This window comes from Perissodus microlepis, chromosome 1 (assembly GCF_051167445.1).
Source record: "Perissodus microlepis isolate ML-2025 ecotype Zambia chromosome 1, ASM5116744v1, whole genome shotgun sequence".
Classification (NCBI taxonomy): Eukaryota; Metazoa; Chordata; class Actinopteri; order Cichliformes; family Cichlidae; genus Perissodus; species Perissodus microlepis.
Window position 1 is genome coordinate 21,504,779 of NC_140461.1, and position 21,785 is coordinate 21,526,563.

The window sequence follows — 21,785 nt, forward strand, 5'->3', positions numbered from 1 at the left end:
CCCAAGATGCATTGAGTTTTTCCTTTCCAGTCACCTTTCTCACTCACTATGTATTAATAGACCTCTCTGCATTGAATCATATCTGTTATTAACCTCTGTCTCTCTTCCACAGCATGTCTTTTATCCTGTCTTCCTTCTCTCACCCCAACCGGTCGCAGCAGATGGCCGCCCCTCCCTGAGCCTGGTTCTGCCGGAGGTTTCTTCCTGTTAAAAGGGAGTTTTTCCTTCCCACTGTCGCCAAAGTGCTTGCTCATAGGGGGTCATATGATTGTTGGGTTTTTCTCTGTATCTATGAAGCGCCTTGAGGCGACTTTTGTTGTGATTTGGCGCTATATAAATAAAATTGAATTGAATTGAATTGAATTGAATTGAATCTGGAGATTTTATTTTTCTATTTACTTATTTATTTATTTATTTTTTAAACTGCTTGTTGTATAAACTGAGATGCTAAGAATAAAGAGCTGTGGTTTGGCGTTATATAGAACATTATGTATGACCAGTTTAGGGTGTATGTAATGTTTTACAAAGTAACACAGTAAGAAAATAACCAGTTACTGTAATCACATTACATTTTCCGGAAACACAGTAACGAACACTTCACTGTGCTAAATCCAGCGATCGATCGATTACACTTGTAAATATGTCGGTACTTGTATTACAAACGTTCTCCAATCATCTGTTCAGTGCATCAAACATGCATTCTTCTTCATTCACCTGATGTTGTGTCACTGTGTGGGACTGTACCCTAAGGTTTATGTTGTTAACGGGTAATAATGTGACAGTGCAAATCAGACGTAACTTTATGGACTGACATACAAGTAATATAATGAGTAGTGTAACAAATTACTTTCTCAAGCCAGTGATTAAGTAATGTACTGCATTACTTTTTTAACAATTTTTTTTTGACAGATACACAGATGAATAACAGGAAATCAGAAGGAGGGAGACATGCGGCAAAGGGTCAGGCTCGAACCTGAACCCAGGTTGGCCGCTCTCAGCCAAGCAGCATATGGTCACCTGCTCATCCAACTGAGCTAAACTGGGGCCTGCATTAGCGCTTTAAAAAACGTAACAAGTAATATGTAATACATTATTTTTTCACGATGGATGGATGGATGGATGGATGGATAAATGGCTAGATGGATGGATGGATGGATGGATGGATTGATGGATGGATGGATTCCAACACTGTTTACAGCTCATGATCAGTGATGAATGATAGAGATGAAGAAGAGAGAAGAAGCTGCCAGTGAGAGCAAAGATGTGTGCGAGCACCTGAGTCCTGACGTGGCAGATTTCCATTTCAGTGAACCTTTCTATCATAAGTGTACGGGTTAACTTCTCATTAAGCTTTTTCACTGAATAATGGAAAATATTGTCATCTCTGTAATTACTACTGTTAATCGCTTGCTGAGTCACATACTGCAACTATGGAAAGTGACTGCTTTGTCTGATTACCTTTTTCTTCCAAACTAGTTGAATTTGACCTTGTAGATAATTTCTATGGTTTTTACTACCAGTTACCAAATTAACCTCAGAAGCCTTTGTGTAGGCTGGGGGTGGGATGTCTTTTCCCTGGATTGTCTCATAGTATAGCCCGAAGCATCACATTTTTACAAGCAAAGAAGAGGAATCCCATTCTCTTCAGATAATTAAATGACATGCTTGTGTCAAACTTTTTTAATAGAGTTCAAATGTGAATGTGTGAAAGATTGAGCTAAAACGAGTATCGCTGACCTAATGGTTTTGGAAAATTAAGTATGTTTAACTTATACTTTGGTTTGACAATAGAAGGTGATTTAATGGTTAATTCATACACTGAATACATAACATATGCATGACAAATGAACGCTTTATCACCTCATGGAGGGCCTCCAACACAAGATAGATAGACTGCATGACCAGTACAATTGGTCCAATTATTCCTGTGTGACATTTTGCTTCGCTTATTTTCTTTTGAATGTTGGCACTGGACCTCAAATTTTACAGCCACACATTGAAAAACATGATAGCTGAATAAATTGGATGAACCTGAAAGAACTAAGACTCCTTTGTTATACAGGTGAAATTGCTCAGGGTTTGTGGGGCTGGAGAAGTGAAGCTACAAAACATTCTGATAATGATCACTTAAATTTGGGTCTTTGGCCACTTTAAAGCAAACTCTGGTGCAGCTCATTTGTCATGTGTGGGACAGCCACTTATTTGTGATAGTAAAGACACGATTTTAACAGTTCTAAAACCTAACCTATTATCAAATCACTCTGAGGAGCATAAACCTAAAAGAGCCTGTAACTTAAAAACATGGCTATCAGCGGTTTTTCCGATATAATTAAGTATTCATGGAAACACATTTGTATGCCAACACCAGTGCAGAACTTTGTGATAAATTACAGGCTGTAAAAGTGCCTATGATCCAAAAATCACATACTCATGTTAGCACTGACTTATATGCAATGTCATCTTTGGAATACAGGAAGTTTGTTTTCTTTGACATGTCATTACATGTTTCGTATGTCTCATAATCACTTTGTCATAAATGGATGCGTGGCAGGAAAGATATGAACTCAATATGCAGGACTCATGGGATGCTGTTTTAAAGAAATAGCTTTAATGCTGAAGTTTTCCAAAAACACAAAAAAGCCAGGAATGCACCTGGAATCTAGGGAAAAATCACAGCGCAAGGAAGCACACAACCAAGACAGGAAAAGGAGCTATAGAAAACACGACGCAGAGGAGCACACGGCATTGAGTAAAGACACAAATAAAAAATTGCAACGAAAGACTCAAACAATATATACACACGGTAATGCTGGGATAAATCACGGATAATGAGACAAAGGAAGTTAAACTCAATCAAAGGCACAAGCAACCAAAACTACAAAAACCCAGCAAGTAACAAACAAAGAAATCTAACACAAAGATGAATACCGGAGAGAAGACACATGGAAGGCAGGGCTAAACTGAAACTCCAGGAATCAAACCAAACAATCACTACAACCCAGAATAAAAAAAATGCAAGATCTATAACTAAAGTTGAAGACATAATAAGCAAAGAAGAGAGCCATAACTCACACTATAACCAAAACAGAGAATAAGTAATAATTAGGAATTTACAGTTCAAACACAAACTCTGACTCACAGATCCTGGAAAAAAATTATCATTTTTTTGTGGGATGTGAAAAGTGACTTTAAGCCACGGGCTGTAAGAAAGTTCAGGATACTAATAGTTACAGAAATTGTATTTCAATCTAGCAGCAAAAAGCACCAAATCCATCCAATTAATGCCCTCTAGCAATTGTACCAATAATGGAGCAAAGGAGGAAGTTGCATAACATAATTACTGAGGAGGTCAAGATTTGGTAAACTGGTAGCAAAGTGCCCAGTCCATTTAAAATCCATGCCCCCAAGTTTATCATTTCCTGTTATCAATGATTTCTTTTTTGCTCTTGACAATTGCAATTTGCTAAACAATGACATCAAACTAATGGCAGTGGAGCTTTTGCACACAGTCAAGCTTTTTTCTTCTCAGCTTTCACTCTGTGTTTAGAGTCCACTTCCCTCCCCAGAGAAAACTGATGGGGAATCAAAGGGTAATCGATACAAAATCTGACCTTTAAGCAGAATCAATAATGTCACCAGAACCCTTAAAATCTTTCATCTCCAGTCGGGATGGATGGATGGGCTTGCAAAATTTGCAATTAGCAAAGTAGTCGTTTTATCCCACCCCAACCCCAAGTTTCCTTCTAAGTAATCTTAAGCTTAAGCTTAAAAAAGCTCACCAGAGGGTTGTTACACACACAAAACTATTTTCCATAAAAATGAGCAACAAGTCAATTAATATGACTTTTGTCATAAAACGAAGGAGTGTAGACAGCATAAAGAAGACAGCACTGTGAGTTGGGTTTGAATGTGTCGTGGAGGCACGCTTCAGATTAACAGCGCAACCTGGTTAGAGACTCTTCATTGTGTGGTTTCATTTGAAAAACGGTTTCTGCAGTCAGCTATTTTTCATGATTCGTAATGAGACTTGAGTGACACAAATTCCGCTTCCATTCACATTGTTCACTGTAAATCAAGTTTTCCATTCCACCTGCTATTTGTTCCCCTCGCTTTCCGAAACCATGCATTTCCTAATGGATGCCAGCAGACTTCATCATGCTCCTGCCAAACTATCACTGCGACTCTGTAACCCTGCTACTCATTCAACTGAAACATCAAAAGCATTCACTCGGTTGCCTCTTTCTTTTCCTAGCCAAGCCCCACGGGGGGACGGGCATGCACAACATTGGCGACTTTCCAGTTTAAGCAGTATTTTTTCATTTCAGTACACAATTAACCTGGGTGTCCATCAGAGACATATATAACTACTGCTACGTACAAGCAAAGAGGGAAACCTTGGACAAAAACACTCAGAGATATTTTTAAAAAAACCTGCTACAGTGACTAAACACAGAAGGCGTGCTATGTTTCAGCACATGTGATGTGCAGCAAACAAGCTGTTCTTTGCTGTCTCAGAGGGCCGTAACACAACAGACCCATGACTGCCTCATAACCTAATATACTTGACTGGCAGGTGTGTTTATCCAGGCAAAACATCTTAACAGTCTGCAGGCAGAGCCATCAAAGTGTGTTTCTGTAGGATCTGTGATGTGTTGCCCGTAATGAGGAGGATCCAGAAGTTTACTGCGTGCGACAAGACAGGCTATGGGTGAATGGGCACAACTGAAGAGTCATTATGACTAACACAGAAATGCTCAAGAGTCAGGGAGAATGATGGGATCGTAGAGAGAGGTTAAAAACTCTCACAAAGTCTTGGAGGACTGTTTGAAAGTTGAAGAGAAAATCCTGCCTAGAGCAGAATGAGAAGAGATACACAGATACGCGTTCTCCAATTAAACTCCGGTATCACAGATTCATTATCATTTAACCACAGATTATGCTTTACTCAACATAAATCAAAACGTCATTATACCGTCATTTCCTGTCCTGATCTTCTGTGTAGCTTAATGAATGTTCATCTTATTTATTTAAGTTTATAATTCATAATACTGTAATGTAGCTGACACTTATGAATATAGATGTGGCATTATATATTTTTCCTGATGATATTAGAACTAGAAAAGAGTCATGCTGCCCCAAGACTATTATAAACACATCAGTGAGCCACCAGGTTATGATATATAGACTGCCATAGGCACTATTGTTTTAGCTGACATGTTACTGTGCAACATTTTTAGGAACTTCCAGTGTTCAGATCCTCATCCATCAAGCAGTATCGCCAGGGAGGTGTCCGGTCGTTCCCAAACTCAATCGATGGCATCATAATGACATCAAACAAAGCCAGAAAGAAATAGCTGCAACAACAAGAGACCTGCAACAGATGGATCAGCTCTGATCTTAACATAATCAAGTCATTCTGATTACAGTACATGAACCAACAAAAATAACTGCACAACATAAATTTACCGAAGAACTGTGACAAGTCCTCGGAGACACCGAGTTTAGAGCAAGCTATCGCACCTGTCAAGTAACCTCAAAAACTGCACCTGTGCGCGGAGCTGGGAGAACTGGTTCTGTTTTAAAGGCACAAGGCACACACTATGCAGACCTGTACTGTGTTGCTCTCAGTACTGAGAGGCACAAAATGTGTATCTCAAAATACATGTATACATTTATTGGTGTTGTTAAAAACTACAGTACACGGCCATTTGTGGACATTCTGGAGGAACATACACTCACAACCTTTTTGTCTTCAGAACAGTCTTAATTCTTCGTGGTATACTGTAGATTCAACAAGATGCTGGAAAGATTCCTCAGAGAGTTTAGTCCATATTAACATATTATGAACATGATAGCATCACAGAGTTGCTACAGAACATCCTGTTCTGGTGACTGTGGAGGCTATCTGAGTACAGTGAACTCATTGTCATGTTCGAGAAATAATTTTGAAATGATTTGGGCTTTGTGACGGAGTGCATTAACTAGTGGGAGCAGCCTTCAGAAGACCGGTTTACTTTGTTCATGAAGAGATGGACAAAACTCAGGGAGGTTTATATAATACTCAGTAGGTACTACGAGACCAAAAGTGCGCTGAGGAAATATTTCCCATGTCATTACAAGCTGAACTGTATGGATCAGTGCTTCAATGGTGTTTATGCCAAATTCTGACCCTATCTGATTGTATATTTGCACACCTGTGCACCTATAATACCTGTAATAGTCTTTTAGAAACATTGGAATTAATGCTTGTGTCTGTTTATATTTATGTTATCCTTATACTTATATCTATATTTACCTAGTTATATCTCTATTTCTACACTTAATTTTACATGATCCTGTAGGATTAAAAAAAATTCTCTGATTCTGACTAATCAGTCGAGACAATATCCTTCCAATCTTTTGTTCAATTTTGGCGAGGCCGTGTGAACTGTAGCCTCAGTTTCCTGTTCTTAGCTGACAGGAGTGGCACCCAGTGCATTCTTGTGGTGCTGTAGGTCATCTACTTCAAAGTTCAACACATGCATTCAGAAATGTTCTGCATACTTTGGTTGTAATGGGTGGGTTTTTTGTGTGTTTATTTTTCTTTTGTGAATTACTGTTGCCTTCCAATCATCTTGAAGCAGTCTGGCATTTTCATCGGCACCCACTCAGTGGATTTTTTTTTTTTTTCTTTTCTGGACCTTGAGATGGTTGAGATGAAATTCTCAGTAAATCTGCAGTTTTTGAAATATTCAGAATAGCCTATCTGGCACCAACAACATTAGAAGATTTAAAGTCACTTAAATCACCTTTCTTGCCATTTCTGGTGATCACCTAACCATGTTTGCAACTTTCTGCCGTGTGATTGGCTGATTAGATATTTGCGTTATATAAGCAGTTGAACAGGTGTGCCTGATAAAGTCGTCAGTGAGTGTACCTTCAGTAGGAATATGTTGGGTTAAAGAATAGTCTGTAAAACTGAAACAGACATGATAAAGTGAATTTGATGAAAACTAACAAAGCTTGTACGAAAAATGAAGAATCCACCACGAACGAAGCTCCAGGTTGATCACAACAAAGCGAAAAAAGGAGGACAAATGATAACATAATTTTCTGAAAATCAAAGCCAAAAATGCACAAAGCCAGTCCACTAAAGCACAAGAATGGCTGGTATTTGTACTGAAGGGTCTAATGATTGAAGTGGAAGTAGAAGAGCAGAAGGACAAGGAAGATCAAGTGATGCAACTGGCAGGAAAGAGGAGCAGGTGGGAGTGGCTGAAATTATATGAAAGTAACAGGCAACCAGGATAAGTAACATAACTTTAAATCAGCAGGATGAGGAAGATGGAACGTGTTAATAGCCTGGCTAGTGAACTGGTATCTCTGCTTCTTTTTATTTCCTGTTTTCAACATGAAGAGTGGTACCAAATACTCCAAATTCCAGCTGTATAGGTGGCATTGGTACTGTGAAGACAACTAGATATAATAATATTAGCAATTAGATCACAAATTCAGCTACCACTGCATGCACACATCCACTGTATGTATACCCAGATTTCTTCATCAGTTTATTTATCACCAGCACAGCATATTATGTGATAAAATCCTGTTTGCCATTATCAAGGAAGAAAAAACATATTTCCATTGTGAGCGCTTGTGAACACTTTTTTTCCCTCCGCATTTTGTGTATGGTGCAGTCAGTGTTTTGAATATGAACAGCTCTTCCCTGAAGCAAAAAAATTATATAACCATGTCTCTAATCTGTGATATCATGCAAATGTAGAGCTGAAAGCAGCTGCACTTACAATAAATAAGATTGACTTTGAGGACCCATAAGAATGTGAATAATGGCAGTATTACCTCCACAGTTGTTAGTCAAATAAAATGCTCCCTGATCCTCCTGAAAATATTTCTGGATACACCCTCTTTCATTTCTAAAATGAATTCTGTGTGCAGCGTGACACTGACAACAGACAAGTGTTAAAAGCCTGCCATTACATTTTTGTCACATAATTTTTACCACCTTTTTTACAAACCATATAAACCTATTTTCACCCCTATTTTGTAACTAATAGGGCAAATGCTTAATTCTGTGTTTTTCACACTTTGTTTCACAAAATCCTGCATCTGTTTGTTGAGTAAATTTGTGGCACGCTGGCTGCATCCAGCTCAAAGTAAATGTTACTATAGTGGCTGGTGAATCGTTGTTGTTTGTTCATTCTGGCTGGATCTGCTGAGTACAATTCCCTGTTGCGCTATTGCCTGAAAGAGACACAGCTTTCAGCTTTTTCAACCCTATAACAGCAGACTTGTAAGCTGGCACATTGCGACCTACCAGGCTAGCCTGTGTTTGAGCTTATCATTTGTGATGAAGGAAAGTTGCCCCATGAGTCTTTTCCACTCATCTCTTTACTTTACTTTATTTTCACTTGATTTACTAGACAATGAAATGCAACAATCTCCTAACTCAGGGACTTGGACTATTTAAGGCATACATGCTAACTAACTCACCACTGACTAGGTGATTAAAAAAAAAAGAAGCTTTTAAGGGAGTTAGTACTTCTGTTTCATGAAATTAACTATGAAGCTTAGTGGTAACATAAAAGATTATTTCTATATTTCAAAATACTCAAGATACTTCCTTTTTAATATTAGTGTGAACAAAACTGTAGTCCTGCATCCAGGTTAAAGTTTACAGCCACTGTATACATCACTCATTGCCCAAGCTGCCAAGTCCTCAACTAGAAACCTGCACTAAATCTGTGTGTAGAGATTCTTTTTCATAAAAGTGCTTTAAACTGAGCAGACCTTGAAACAAAGGAGTAATATTAATACCACGTTTCCAACATCATAGTTGCTCTAGCAACATCTGAATATTTCAATCACTAAGATTGTTCCCGGCACAATAAAAACCTAATTGTTATTAGGCTTTTAATGTCAAAGCTTTTCTTTTTTCCCTAGGCTCCGTCTAATTTCAAGAAGCTAGGTCCTCTAAAGTACAACTGTCTAGACTGAACATGGTGGAGTTTCACAAACTCCACCATCTTTGTATATATTTGTGTCTGCAGGACAAGACGCCCCGTCGCTAGCACCGGGACCCTCACTGGTACCCTGAGGGTGATTTTCGCCTGCTGTCATCAGTCATATTGAAGAACATACAGTAACATAGCAAGCAGAATGAGAATCTGTGCATGAGTTGGCGCATACATCCAAGAACACAGTCAGCTGCATCTCTCGTTGAAGTGCATTGCTGCTACTTCTTCACTGTTGCTGCTCAGTGACAAGAAAGGTTGGGGGTAGGATCCTGCTACAGGATTAGTTAAACCCTGAAAAATAAGTTGCTTTAATGTGAAATTAATGACTTCAAGTTTTGAGCTAAACTCTTAAAAACTGTGTAGTTTACAGTAATTGTTTGATGCATGTAGCATTGCACTGTATGATTAACAGCACACTTTTTGGGCCATTGCTAATCTTTAAGATTATTAAGACAAAGAACCTGCTGATCAGTCCCAAAATCTTTCTTTCACAATCAGAATAATTTTCGTCCCAGATAAAGACAAGTCACTAGATTTAAACCACTCTTGTATGAGTATGGTGGCTGTTTTAGTTCACCCATGACAATCATTTTATCTTCAGCAGCACTTTATTTTTTTTCCCCAGACAATCTATTAGTGTAGTGGTCATGCACATCCTGCAGCTTGTAAAACCAGGAAAGGTCATATTTACAAGGTGTGAGTTTGAGTCAGACTCAGCCTTCTAGGATTATGATGTCATGTGCAAGTGGACCTTTAGTGGACTGTAAATGCCAGCGCGAACTTCAGAAACCATGTGCTAAGATAAATAGAATATCTGTGAAAGGGACTTGTGAGATGAGCCATTTCCAGCTTTGTGCAAGCCATTAATGACTTTTGAAGAAACAAAAACTGTGAGATAGCAGGAGATCTTAAAGAAATCTTAGGAAAATTCTCCCACAAAGAGCAAATTTCAGTGTGATTATATGTAAAAATCAAATGCTTGTAGCCTCTAATATGAAAATAATATCCAATTGTAAATGTATGCACCACCTAAACTTTCTGCACAAAAATACATCAAAGTAAAATATAACAGCTCAAACTCACTAACTAGGTTTTGCCATTTTTAACATACAAATCCATTTGCACTCGGCATGGAAGGAGTGCCAGGAGACTTGCAGATAGAACTGAATATATTTTACTGCAAACACATGGAAAGAGCCAGGTTTGAACCTCTTGTGGGAACAGAATTTGCTTAACAGGACAAACCCGCCTTCAGGCCACCCGCACACTTCACATAAAGGAGCCTTGTTTAGAGAACAAATATTCTCTGTGAGGAGGAGCCACATGTTCCTCCATCAAACATCTTCTCTCTTCTCCGAAAGTGCTCACATTTCCACTCCAGAACTAGTAGAGTTTCATGCCGCATTGTTTTTGTTCTATTTTGATCACATTTTCTTACAATTGTAATTATATTTTAGTCTCTTTTTGCATTCTTTTATTACTGTTTATGCACAGAAAGTTGAACAATGAAACTTAAATGCCACACACATCTACTAATGTTGCTTAATTGCTCTTTTGCTTCACAATAACTCGTTGAAGTTCAACAAGGAATAGGAAAGTCACAGGGATGACGGGACTTTACTGACACAGAGGGAAACAAGCAGGGAACAAGACTCAGGTGAACTTACAGCAAGACAGTCGTCAGAAAGGAAAATCCAAAGCAAGAAACAAGGGAAAACTAGTTAACAGAATAAAATTGGAAATGAATAATAATCATAAAAATATGCTAAAACATGAATGATAAAGATGAGAGAGAGGGAGAAACAGATGGGGAAACACTGAGGCAACTTAACACAAAATAAACAGAAATACAAACTCAAAGCAGAAACTGAAGCTGAAAGAAACCCAAGGATTCAACACCAGCACACAGAGGAATGAAAATCAGCTTAACAGGCTTTAAACTTCATGAATACTAAGCAATAACAAGAACTCAAAAATAACAAGAAATAATGATAACTGATTACATGGTAATGAAATGACAACAGGAATCATAAGTCAGTCTACTAAGAATCAAAAACTCAGAGTGCCATAAGAGTGAAAATGGAAAAAAAAAGCACTTTTTCATTTAAATTATTAATTTATTGATTTTAAAGAAAGCATTTAATCAACTCAAACTCTGGAAATCAAGACAGTACGACCTCATCTCTAAGAGCATGTGTACACTATAACCAGACAGTGCCCATCATGAGCTTTCCTTTACTTAAGGACAACCACTTTTGATTTGACGCTCCACCATACTATAACGGCAATAACGAGCCGCATGACTAACCCAAAGACCTATTTAACATGTCCGAGGTTCAACAGCTTCCATCATGCATTTTCCCACAGTATATTGTATGATATTATTTTCCCGATATAGTGTCTGTGCCCTTAATTTCGAAGCAGTGGAGTTGCCAGGATTTAAATTCTAATCTTCTCAGTGTGACATTATTGCAGTGATAAGATCACTCTTCCATCTCAGCTCTTCTGCTGCCTGTCCAGTCCCTATCTGATCTGTCTCTTTCTCTGTATCGTGCCTCCTTTTTTTCTTTGTCAAAGATACAAAGCCCTAAACACACAAAAGCACACACTTCCCCTTTCACATGATATACTGTATGTCACAGATTCCAAGAGCAACAATGAAGAGGCTCATGTCAGATGGAAAAAACAAACAAAACAAAAAACAGTCATCAACAGAAGAATTGATGACTGTGGAGATCAGGCTACACCCTAAGACAATAACGTACGCGGCTAAATGAATAATCTAATGTAAATGTTACAGGCTTGGTTGAGGGTTTGTTATTGGGTTACCAAGAGGCACCTCCCTCCACACCCTCTTAATTACCAACAACAGACAGCTCATTATGAGGCTTATAATGAGGCCAGCACGTGGTCAAAGGTTCAGCCAAAATAAAACTTCTGTCAGCTGAGTTAATCTACTGTGAAGTCAAATATAAGACACAGCTTTGAAACAAACAAACAAAAAAATCAATAGTTCACAAGCCTAAAAACAAATTGGATTCTAGCCATAATAGTAGCTCTGAAAGTCTACCGGGCAATAACTTCAAAGCTAATGCTAAATGCGCAAGTGCCAACAACTGCATTTCCTCAAATGGCCACTTGAGGCCTTCTCAGAAAGCGAGTTAATCCCCATAGACTCACATGCTAAGTCCAATTTTAAAACAGAGATAAACTTGGCTTGTTTGTAACGTTCATATGCTGCTTCAGGACCATCAGTTTCTGCACATGAGATTGTGCCCGTGCATCAAATAGATATCTATACTAGAGTCATTCCAAGAGCTATGTACAGTTACCAAACACTACAAATGAACATGCTAATGATTAGCTATACAATCAAAGTACTCCTTTCTTATCCATAGCCTGCTGCATCGAAATCGTATCGAACACAAAAACTCAATTAGAAACCACTACCTACTGCTACACTGCCTACTTCCCAACATCATTCAATTATTCCTGAAACCACTATGGGTGTAACAGAAGCTGCTTGGCTGAAAAGGGCTTTAAGAAAGCATGCACCTCCTGAAGTTTAACTCTGTCAAGTTCATGTCATCTCCTACTGTTACTTTCAACGGTAGCATAGCAACAACTGCTCAGTAGCACATTTACTAGCGTGCGCCCTGGAGCAGTGTGAGTGGCATTTTCAAACCACACACTCTGACTGTCACCTTAATCACATGAACACCACAAGAAAGCAGGAATTGAGCCAAGCAGAACAGACTCAAACATAAGCCAATTTTGCAGAGAGCGTCCTGTAGTATACAGCCTAAACCAACAAAAGCCTGTTGTGCAGAAAGGGCATTATAGATATTTCCTTTTCCTTGCCACACTGATTTTCACAGTGTAAAGCTGAGTAAGGATTGATGCTTGGCAGACCAAAAGCTAGAATGAAGATTAATCAAATCATGGATATACCGTCCTGTGCAAAACCATCACATCATATATTTTGCTTCTCAGGAGCCACTAATTTTCAGGATATGATCTTGAAAAACATTTCTCCAACTGGCCCTTCAGTTGAGCTCACATCTCCTGTGTGCCGAAGCCTCATCAGAAATGGTCTCAGTGGAAGGGTGTCTGTCAAGAAGCCATCCTTAAGGAAGGGAAACAGGCTGAGGTATGATAAATTACACAAGAAAATACAGTGACGGCACTGTCATGGATCATGGAGCTGCATTTCAGCCTGTGGAATTGGTGAGCTTGTCAAAGTTGATGGCATTATGAATGCAGAAAAGTACCAACAGGCTTTGATCCACAATGCAATACAATTTGACAGTGATCCCAAACACACTGCCAGTGCCTTAATAGCATACCTGGATAGAACAACACAACACCAGAATACTATCAGTCATGGATTGGCCTCCCCAGAGATATTGACCTCAATATTATTCAAGCAGTGTGGGATCATTTTAACTGTGAACAAAACAAAGAACAACCAACATCCATAGAAGAGATCTGAATGTCCTTTGAGAAGCCTGGAGAACTATTCCTGAAGACTACTGAAGGAAATTGCACCTGTTTAGGCCTTCAGGCCAGTTAGAATATTACAAACTCTGTTTTTGTGTTATATACGATATTTCGTCATCATTATCATCATCGTTTATTTGTGTAGCACTTTAAAAACACACCAGGCAGACCAAAGTGCTGAACAACACAGATCAAAACAACTAGCAAAATTAAAAATACAATAAAATGAATAAGAAAGGTGTCAGTTTCCTACAGAGTTAAAAGCCAGGGAATAATGTATGCTTCCATGTATGCTTACACGTTTCACTACATCACTGCACTTATTTGCCTTTTTCTTATATCAAGAAATGAGGAGTGGCTCAAGACTTTTGTATAATCCTGTGCAACCATAAATGCATACTGAACCTGCATCAGTTTCCATAACTACACAGATCATACTGAGCTATATATCTCTCCAAATAATTGCAGTTCTATCAACATCTTTGACAAAAATCAGTGGATGACTCAGAAGTCAGAACAACTTAAAATTGAAACAAGAAAAAACGAAGGAAGATTATAGTCAATGGAGCAAAAGCTGAAGAAGAAAATGTGTCTAATCACATACGACCATTAATATCAAATGTCTGGGAAGACATCTCGTAGACTTATACTTACCTCTGACTTAAACTGTGAGTGTCACAGACATTTGACTAATGTATTTTTTAAGAAGTGAAAAAGAGAAAAAAGACGTAATGGTTCTATGTCTTTAGGCTTGAGTTTTACACAGTAACACTCTCATGTTCAGTATGCATCCACAGAAAATCTCCAGTATAGTATTTTATGATCAATTTTAATTGTTTTTAAATCACTGAATGACTTCATCCAGTCTTGCCTGACATAGTTAAAATACACAATAGACGTATGGGAACCTTAGACCCTCTGTGTGATATCATTCCTCATGTCAGAACTAAAAGGCAGACTGTATTAACTACACTGCTCTACTCTGAAAATCCACTAGATTACCCAGTGTTTTAACCTAATTATTTCATAACTTATAAAAACACTGAGACGCATCACCATCCATCAGTCCTTTGATCCATCGATTGATCCATCCATCTATCTTCCACTTATCCATGCGTCATGGTGGGAGCAGGCAACAGGATATTCCAGATATGCTTATCCCCAGCAGTGTGTCCTAGTTCTCCCTGGGGGATGTCAAGGTGTTCCTGATGATCACTCAAGCAGGTTCTGGATTTATACTTGTTTTACCCAGAACCTTTTCCTAGTAAACCTGGGAGGCAGACATGAGGCATCCTGATTACCACCTCATCTGCCTCTTCTTGACTGGAAACATTTGCTCCAGAGGCCCACCCACGCTAGGAAGGAAAATATCTAGTGTATTCATTAGCTATTCATTAAACCATTAATTATATAACCAATGAATGTTATCTAAAATTTAAAAGTCCTTACATTTCTTATAATTAAGACCAAACTAGTCAGGAAGCGATGCGTCAGTGGTGGATAAAGTATGCAAAGGGGTAACTATTTGGAAATAGATGAAATACATCTCTTAGGGTCTTACTGGCAAATATAGGCTTTTAGAGTTTTGTGATGAGCTAATATAGAAAAATAACATTTACTATGACTAATGGAAACACATAAAGCATTTTATCTGTCACATGTTGAGGTCCAGAGGTCCAGCCACCTCATGCAAACAGCAGATGCCTTATCAGCCCAGTCTGTTTCTGGCAGTGCCACTTTAGAGGCCCTGTGTGGAGGGTTTTATGACTTCATTACTGGCACTTAGACCTGAGAACAGTGTTAACCCTGCCCCACAGCACTATGATTGACTGCACAGCTGAGTGGCTTTGACAGGGAAGTCCATATGGACACACCTCCTTGAGCCCCATTGTCGGACTTTCACTCTGGAAGGGCCTCTCTGGGTGGCTCTGTCACTGCTCTTCTTATCTCCACTTGTTGGTGTTTTCAGTGACCTCTGCTGCTCACGATGGAAGGATGTGTAAATATATCTACAGTGACACTTAGTCATGAAGACATACAAATGAAAGAGAGGGGCAGAAATACACACACCTGGGTTGGACGGTGACACGCAAGGAGTCGAGCTGAAGACAGCGGTGCAGAACACAGCATTATAGGGATCAATGAAGACATACGTGGATGTATGTGTGTTTGTGGACGTAGTGAAGAGTCGGTCGGAGTCCAAAAAGCCCCAGGAGCAGTCAGGTCATCAGTCAGACTGTGTCCCATCTGTCTGACAAAAGAAGTCTTACTCATGGAGGGGCTGTACTGTCATACTGCGCTCTAGTTTGCACCCATTAACACACAGCCAGGACGCCCTCATCACCCATCACATCAGGATCACATTTAAAGATGGCCCTGATTAAAGATGGCAAAGCTTCAAGGTCAGAATCAAAGAGGAGAACTGGACCATACCATTGTTTTCTGCTGACACTGTGTTGTTATTGCTGAGACAGGACATGCTTATTATTAGATAACGACATCATTAAAAGCTACCGGGACAAAAATGACACACAAACCTCTGGGAAGTGTTTTTACGCAGAAATCCCTGTTGGTTTATGTCACAAGATGAGGTGTCATTTATGCTGGTTTTCAAGGCAAGTACAAATGAAGAGAAAGCGCTAGGTGCATTCACTGAAGATGTAAATCGAGTGTGTTTAACTCCCATCACAGATGTTCTGCTGATATAAGGCCAAAACTCCCAAAGCTAAATACAAAGTTGTGTAATCTCAGAATTTTCAGTGCCACTTGGCACTTAGACCCACACACCTGCACAGTGTTTTATTATTGCCTACACCTACATATGGCATACTAGTGAACGCTCAGTAAATTTTGAGACTGGTGATAGAAAGGCATCTATTCACCTAAAATATACTAGCAAAGGTTTATGACTTTCAAGTCACATAAAGTGGAAGGGTTTTTTTTTTTTAGACAAGATACAGCGATATTGATCCTTAACTTCACAGAGATTCTATTAAATTCAGGGATTTTAGTTCAACTTTAAACTTATTTGAAAAGAGTGCCACCTCACTGAAAGATGACCTCAGACACAAGCACTGAAAATATCTGATACCGAATACAAAAATAAATCTAATACCAACTTGGACTAAAATAATTCAGTTTGTCTGCTTGCCACCCGAACCCAATACAGCCATCTGGATGAACAATAAAGCAGCTTAAATCTGATTTCCTGGTCATAATATTAAAGGTGACAACTCTACACAGGCAAATCCTGGCTGCTGTCTCCTACGATTGTTGTGAAATGTAGTGTCAGAAACTTTTATTTTCTTAAATGAGATGCTACAGAATCCAGCGGTGCACTTTCATTTTTGCAGCTAGACCAGAAACCTTTTTGCATCCCCAAATGAGCCCCCTCAAATGTATTCATGTACTTTTAAATAATCTCTCTTTTTTAGAGCTATTGCAAGCGAGCGCAGAATGCTAACTGTTACATTGTCAGATTGTTAACATTTTTATGATATGCTCTCAGTTTAAATTTAACAACAGAGACATGCTGATTTTGAATTCAGTGTACAGAACCAGTTTCCTGTTTTTGATTGACACATTAGTTTAAGGTGTTATTACTCATTTATTTAAACACACTAACAAAATGCAGTCACTGGTCACTTTACCAGGTTCAACTGCTCATTATTGCAAATATCTAATCAGCCAACCACATGGCAGCAACTCAATGGATTCAGGCTTGTAGACAACCTGCTAAAGTTCAAACTGAGGATGAGACTTGGGGGGGAAAAAAAGTGATGCATGCATGTTGCATGGTGGTTGGTGCCAGATGGGCAGGTCTGAATATTTCAGAAACTCCTGATCTACTAGGATGTTACCACACAACCATCTCCAGAGAATGGTCCCGAAAAGAGGAAGTTCTCTGCGTGAAAATGCCTTGTTGATGCCAGAGGTCAGAGGAGAACAGCCACATCACAATACATACTTAACCTTGAACCAGACCAAACTGGGTGTCAGAACACGAAACGGAGCCTACAGTTTACACAGGATCACTAAAACTGTACCTTTGGGATGAATGAACCATGAATGAGAAATCCAGATCTACAACTATGCAATGTTATCACGTCAACATGGTCCAAAATCTCAGAGGAGCACCATGTTGAATCTATTGGTGTCCAACCAGCAAGGTGTACAAGTGACTGTCCATTTGGCACTAATGGTTATCTTGACATCTAGTCTCTTGTTTGAAGCTCTAAATACGCAAATCTATAAGAAGTAGGCGTTAAAAACCCAATGACATCACACTTGACCAATCTACGCTCTAAGCCACTATGCTGAGTGCGCCTCTTCACGACAAGTAAATCTTCACAGGTAAAACTGGTGGAATGTTCCTTTAAGTTTCAAGTATAGCATCATTCAAGTGTTTTGTAATCATTGTTGCTGAAGGGTGAGTCATTCATTGTAATTCTTTTAGCAGATTAATGCAGAAGAATCAACATCATTTATAAACAAGGCACTAATACAGTGAATGCATCGGTACGTCCCTAGCAGATTGCCATTTTCATGAAATATGGTGTTACACTGTAAGTCTTCTTTTATGAAGCACACATCTTCACTGGTATTCCATGGAAGCAACAACTTAATATAGTTCAGCAATAATAAATTGAAAAATCGCTGTTTTGTCCAGTAATGAGGTTAATAACAGGTCATTCATCTCTTCCTGTCAGGAACCAAAACCTGACGCACATGGTTAAGCAACAGCATTTAGGGCAGGGGGGGCAGACTTTAAAATTTAACTGGTTTCCAACTGCAATTCAAGACTAATAGAACATTTCTCGCTGTTTGCAACTCAAATCAAGAGGCTTTCAATATTTAATCTTCAACAAAAAAAGCTTATTTCTGTAGCAAATGTCTCTGAGTTATTTTTTTAAAACAGACCACAGCCAGACAACCTTTTCTATGCTCGGCTCACCTATTGGCATTTCATATTGGTTTAGCATTTCTATTGCATTCCCCTGCACTAAGATTTTCTGGTTAAAAGCCACTTGGAGACATGCCAGCATGCATTTAAGAGAAAGTCTTGTTGCTTGTGATAGATGAACCCAGATGAGGACAAAAACATTTAGCCATGAAAGTCCCTTGTCTGTTTCAATTTTTAATCATTTTTCCATCTTAACTGTGAAACTTTAATGCAACGTAAACTTAATTAGAAAAACAAAGTGTACGAGTATTATCTGGTGGCTCGTCATTCGCTGACGCGCCACAAAATTCTATGAAACTGAAGCTTAACATTTCCAGCATGAAAATATGATGTTTTATTCGTTTAAGCTTAAAATGGTCAAAGTCGATAGAACAATTGACACGTGCCATGTAGTACAGACAAGCTGCGGTGATGTGTTCAAAAGCAGTTCTGTAAACTGCAGTGAAATAGATGAAGGATATGTAAAATACAAAGAAAGAAATGATTACTTATTATTATTACTTATTATGATTACTCTGATTGCCACACTACCAAACAATAAAGACCCCAAAGAAAATAATCGCCACATCATTACACCACCACCATTAGAATGAACTGCTGATGCACCAGTGTGGATCCATGCCTTCATCATGTTTACACTATCAATGTTACAGAGAAATTGAGACTCATCAAATGAGGCTATAATCAAATCTTCTATTCTGTGATCATGGTGAGCCTGTGCGATTCATAGCCTCAGTTTCCTGTTCATAGGTGATAGGAGTGGCGCTAGCACATTTTTTTGAAGGTTTGATGTGTTGTGTGTTCAGTAATACTCTTCTGCTTATCTTGGTTGTAACCAGTAGTCATTTAGAGTTTCCTTCCTTTCAGCTTGAAGTAGTCTGGTCATTCTCCTCTGACATCTACAGAGAACTGTACTCACTGGGCATCTTCTCTTTTTGAACCATTCTCGGTAAACCACAGAGATATTTGTGTGGGAAAATCCCAGTAGATCACCAGTTTGTGAAATACTCACACCGGCCCATCTGGCACCAGCAACCATACTACGGGCTGGTGGCTGGTGAGTGTAGAGTTTAAGCTGTGAATAGAAGTTATAAAAGCTGAAAAAATATTGTAAAGGTGGGCATAATCTGGACAAAACTGATAAACTCACAGTCGAGTATAACCTTCCGAGGTTTAAGTCAGGTACTGTATACCCAAAGAATTTGCCTTTAGCCATTAAAATCTCTACCACAGAGGATAATGTGGTATTTTATTTGATTCTTACTACTTTAAAGTTTGTCCTCAGAGTTTGTTCTTCGCTGAAGTCTACAGTGCATTGAAATGAGAAGAATTTATCTTCACAGGGACAGAAATGTGCTCAGTTTATTACAGTTCATTGATCAAAGAATGAGAGACATGTTCTTCTGATGCTACCTCTATGAGTTACATAAAACAATACAGCGGATTATCCACAGAATTTTTTAATTCATCATTGTCAGGCACACCTTCAGAGAGTAGCAGCTCTCTACATATTTTGATTTTAAGTTGGATCTACTTCCGAAGCATAGCATGGTTAACAGCATTACCTGCACCAAACAAACTGACAAATATCTCATATGGTTCATTATTCGCTTTATTATTGGAGAAGGAAGTAGTCAAATGAAGTTTTTCCTTTAACAGTTGCACATTTGTAGACTCAATTAGCTAACAAAATACTGCAAATGCAGGGAACATCAACAGACTTTGTATGTTTGTCGATGCTGGATAGGATGTCTGCCAGGTCAGCCGAATCATTTCTCTGCGTTTGCAAGAGCAATTTTGTTGATCTGGTGGAAAGAGTTGGTTTCTTTTTACAGAACTGTAAGAATATGGGTGCAGTCTAGTGAAAGCAATTTCATCTTATCAGTGCTGCGGTGCACTATAAGGTTTGTAGTTTGAAGGCCTATATAAAGGCATGAGTAAAGGAAGGCGCTTGCTATTGTAATACATAACCGATGATGTATGATGTATCGCCACTCTGCTTCGGCCCATTTGAAAGCAAAGTCAGGTTTCTATGCGGGCATTCAGTTTATACCCAAAAAGTTTCATTATATCCACTGAAGCTCATCAATGTCGTGCCGTGTTTTGAAAAACAACCCCTTAAAGATGTGAGAAGGTTCAGGATGAGATATGCTTTTCGTCCTACTGCCAACCTGGTGTATTTTTAGAAATCAGTAGGTGTTTACAGTACAGGATGGTGTACTGCAACTGTTAACAGTCTTGGAAACTTCACAGACTACACAAGACATCAGATAGGGTGTCTTGGTTCTTGCAAATCTCATTTCTGCAAGGGTGACTTTTTCATGCCCCTTTGCCTTTTCATGCCCACTTTCCATCTTTTTCCCAGCCAGCTGGCTTTCTTCGCTTTTCTTAGTCATATGTTAGATTCTTTTTGCTTAACACATGCCCTCTGAATGAATGTGTGATTCGGATTGAGTTATTTAATCTCGTCTAATCCCTAAAGAGGCTTGAACAGTTTAGGTGACATAATTCTGACTTAATGCTGTTTTCTTCCCCCCCCCCCCCCCCCCCCTTCACTCTAAATAAGGGATTAAATTAAACACATCGTGTTTGCTTGATCACGAGTTCTTAAAGACTGGATGATACTGTGTGTTACAGCCCTCAGTGCTATGATATGTCAGATGGCCTTGAATTTTAAGTAGTTTTGGCCGAAGGCATTTGTACCGAGTCTTTCTAATACAGTACACCAACACTGTTATGCTGCATCTACACTGCTCTGCTCTGAGACTTTTCACAAAACCCACTGGAATTTGTGTTATTTAGTGTTTTACTTGCAAAGCAGAGCCAAATGGTTCATATGCCTGTTACGATTAACATCCGATGCCTAATACTTTTTTTTAGCATTCCCACCCAACAGGCCGACAATGCTGCTGGTGTCACAGAGATATGTTTAAGGTGTCCTTTGGCACTAACGCCTCTGTGCACCAGCTGTGCCATCTTCTTTTAAAGAGGAAAATTCTGTATTAGGAGATTGAAGGGGTACAGAAGACTGTTCCTTTTGGGAGCTTTGTGCTTTGGACTGTTTTTGTTACTGGCTGATGAGTTTCTTTTTCACTCACTTGTTACTTTGGCGTTCACTCGCTGCTTGATTAGGTCCATAGGCAGCTACTGCCTGTCTCCAGAAATCGTCTTAAAAACTATGAAAAGTGCCCACTGCAGCCACTGTCTGTACTTTTCATGCTGTAATGTTGCAGTAGGATAAACTAAGCGTAAATAGCATAGCAGATTTGGCAGTTGAAATTCTTAGAAAACTTTGCAAAATTAAGTGT

At 39.0% G+C, this 21,785-nt stretch overlaps 1 protein-coding gene across 4 annotated transcripts in view; it reads right to left on the bottom strand.

The window, feature by feature from the left end:
* The window catches only part of syt7b (synaptotagmin VIIb), a 127,937-nt gene that overhangs the window by 80,592 nt on the left and 25,560 nt on the right, over positions 1–21,785 (bottom strand). The gene's annotated exons all lie outside the window — the stretch shown is intronic.